The 3,597-nt window shown below is 34.6% G+C and overlaps 1 non-coding gene across 1 annotated transcript; it reads right to left on the bottom strand.

Moving 5' to 3' along the window:
* Window positions 1–2,436: 2,436 nt before the first annotated feature.
* On the bottom strand, window positions 2,437–2,544 carry LOC148555120 (small nucleolar RNA R71). The gene has a single exon (XR_015887272.1). It is a non-coding gene; the product is annotated as a small nucleolar RNA R71 (small nucleolar RNA).
* Between the last annotated feature and the right edge of the window lie 1,053 nt (window positions 2,545–3,597).

Below are 3,597 nucleotides of genomic sequence, written 5' to 3'. Positions count from 1 at the left end.
AAAATTTTCTAAAATTTTCTCATCTGTTTTCGAAAAAAAATAAAAATGTTTTCAAAAATAAATTATTCTATGGCTTCAAAATTTTTAAGAATGAATTATAGTGTTTCATGAAATATGTTGAATCATATCTGGCTGTAAAGCCATACCCAAACTACTTTGGGATTGGTATTCAACTAATCACTCCAGCCCATGTAATTATATGTTGAAGCCTGGCTGGCTGTAAAGCCATGTCTAAATTCTTTTGGACTGAGGCTTGCAATTTGTTATCAAGAGCAAGCTAGTTGGAGCTAATCCACCTGCTACTGTTCCTGATCTACCTGCTGAAGCTTGGCTGGCCATTGGCCATGTCTAGTGTTTTGGACTGGAGCTTTCTTTGAAAGCTTGGCTGGCTAGTGAGCCATGTCTAATTCCTGGACTGAAGCTTTAGACTAACATGGCAAGATTCCTGGAATTCATATTAAAAATTTTGGAATCCTTATTTCTCTTTTAATTTTCGAAAAATATAAAATAAAAATCCAAAAAAATTAGAAAATCATAAAAATCAAAAATATTTTGTGTTTCTTGTTTGAGTCTTGAGTCACATTATAAGTTTGGTGTCACTTGCATATGCATCTTGCATTTTGCGAAAATTTCATGCATTCATAGTGTTCTTCATGATCTTCAAGTTGTTCTTGGTAAGTCTTCTTGTTTGATCTTGATGATTTTTTGTTTTGTGTTGTTTGGTGTTTTTCATATGCATTCTTGAATTCTTAGTGTCTAAGCATTAAAGAATTCTAAGTTTGGTGTCTTGCATGTTTTCTTTGCATTAAAAATTTTTCAAAAATATGTTCTTGATGTTCATCATGATCTTCATAGTGTTCTTGGTGTTCATCTTGACATTCATAGCATTCTTTCATGCATCACATGTTTTGATCTAAAAATTGCATGCATTGCATAATTTTCATGTTTTTCATAAAAATTTCAAAAATCAAAAAAATATCTTCCCCTTTTTCTCTCATCAAATTCGAAAATTTGGATTGATTTTTTCAAAAATTTTTAAAAATCAAGTTGTTGCCAATGAGTCAAATCAAATTTTCAATTTAAAAATCTTATCTTTTTCAAAAATCAAATCTTTTTCAAATTTCTTAGTTATTTTCGAAAATTCCAAAAATATTTTTCAAAAATCTTTTTCTTATTTTTCCATCAAATTTTCGAAAATAACATAGTCAATTAATGTTTTGATTCAAAAATTTGAAGTTTGTTACTTGCTTGTTAAGAAAGATTCAAACTTTAAGTTCCAGAATCATATCTTGTGATTTCTTATGAATCAAGTCATTAATTGTGATTTTAAAAATCAAATCTTTTTCAAAACTAATTTCAATCATATCTTTTCGAAAATATCTTCTTATCTTATCTTTTTCAAAATTTGATTTCAAAATATCTTCTCTAACTTCCCAACTTCTTATCTTCTCAAATTTGTTTCAACTAACTAACTAACTTTTTGTTTGTTTCTTAACTTTTTCAAAACTACCTAACTAACTCTCTCTCTCTAATTTTCGAAAATATCTTCCCTCTTTTTCAAAATTTCTTTTTAATTAACTAATTATTTTTATTTTTTATTTTTGATTTCAAAAATTTTCGAAAAAAAAAATACTAACAATTTTCAAAAACTATTTTCAAAAATCACTAACTCCTTTTTCAAAATAATTTTCGAAAATTATCCCTCCCTCATCTCATTCTATTTATTCATTCATATCCTAACATCTCATTTCACCTCCTTCCATCCTCACAGTTGTATTTCTTCCTTTACATCACATTCTTTGTCTCCCCCTCTTTTCTTCCACTCACAAAGGGATCCCTATACTGTGGTATAAAGGATCTCTATTATTATTATCATTTTTCTGGCCATTCTTCCTTGTCATATGAGCAGGAGCAAGGATAAGAACATTCTTGTGGAAGCAGATCCAGAACCTGAAAGGACTCTGAAGAGAAAATTAAGAGAAGCTAAAATACAACAATCCAGAGATAACCTTTCAGAAATTTTTGAACAGGAGAAGGAGATGGCAGCCGAAAATAATAATAATATAAGGAAGATGCTTGGTGACTTCACTGCACCTAATTCCAATTTACATGGAAGAAGCATCTCCATTCCTGCCATTGGAGCAAACAACTTTGAGCTGAAACCTCAATTAGTTTCTCTGATGCAGCAGAACTGCAAGTTTCATGGACTTCCATCTGAAGATCCTTTTCAGTTCTTAACTGAATTCTTGCAGATATGTGATACTGTTAAGACTAATGGAATAGATCCTGAAGTCTACAGGCTCATGCTTTTCCCTTTTGCTGTAAGAGACAGAGCTAGATTATGGTTGGATTCTCAACCTAAAGACAGCCTGAACTCTTGGGATAAGCTGGTCACGGCTTTCTTAGCCAAGTACTTTCCTCCTCAAAAAGCTGAGCAAGCTTAGAGCTGATGTTCAAACCTTCAGACAGAAAGAAGGTGAATCCCTCTATGAAGCTTGGGAAAGATACAAACAGTTGACCAAAAAGTGTCCTTCTGACATGCTTTCAGAATGGACCATCCTGGATATATTCTATGATGGTTTATCTGAGCTATCAAAGATGTCACTGGACACTTCTGCAGGTGGATCCATTCACCTAAAGAAAACACCTGCAGAAGCTCAAGAACTCATTGACATGGTTGCTAATAACCAGTTCATGTATACTTCTGAAAGGAATCCTGTGAGTAATGGGACGCCTATGAAGAAGGGAGTTCTTGAAGTTGATACTCTGAATGCCATATTGGCTCAGAATAAAATATTGACTCAGCAAGTCAATATGATCTCTCAGAGTCTGCATGGAATGCAAGCTGCATCCAACAGTACTCAAGAGGCATCTTCTGAAGAAGAAGCCTATGATCCTGAGAACCCTGCAATAGCAGAGGTAAATTACTTAGGTGAACCTTATAGAAACACCTATAACTCAACATGGAGAAATCATCCAAATTTCTCATGGAAGGATCAAAAGCCCCAACAAGGCTTTAAGAATGGTGGAAGAAACAGGTTTAGCAATAGCAAACCTTTTCCATCATCAACTCAGCAACAGACAGGGAACTCTGGACAAAACGCTTCTAATTTAGCAAATCTAGTCTCTGATCTATCTAAGGCCACTGTAAGTTTCATGAATGAAACAAGGTCTTCCATTAGAAATTTGGAAGCACAAGTGGGCCAGCTGAGTAAAAGGATCACTGAAATCCCTCCTAGTACTCTCCCAAGCAATACAGAAGAGAACCCAAAAGGAGAGTGCAAGGCCATTGACATAAGTGCCATGGCCGAACCTGTGAGGAAAGGAGAGGACGTGAATCCCAAGGAGGAAGACCTCCTGGGATGTCCAGTGATCAATAAGGAGCTTCCCTCTGAGGAACCAAAGGACTCTGAGGCTCATCTAGAGACCATAAAGATTCCATTAAACCTCCTTATACCCTTCATGAGCTCTGATGAGTATTTCTCTTCTGAAGAGAATGAGGATGTTACTGAAGAGCAAACTGCCAAGTTTCTTGGTGCAATCATGAAGCTGAATGCCAAATTGTTTGGCATTGATGCTTGGGAAGTTGAACCTCCC

The sequence above is a fragment of the Arachis ipaensis genome, chromosome B6 (genome assembly GCF_059453495.1).
Source record: "Arachis ipaensis isolate K30076 ecotype BB chromosome B6, ASM5945349v1, whole genome shotgun sequence".
NCBI lineage: Eukaryota > Viridiplantae > Streptophyta > Magnoliopsida > Fabales > Fabaceae > Arachis > Arachis ipaensis.
This window is presented reverse-complemented; position numbering and strand designations above follow the sequence as displayed.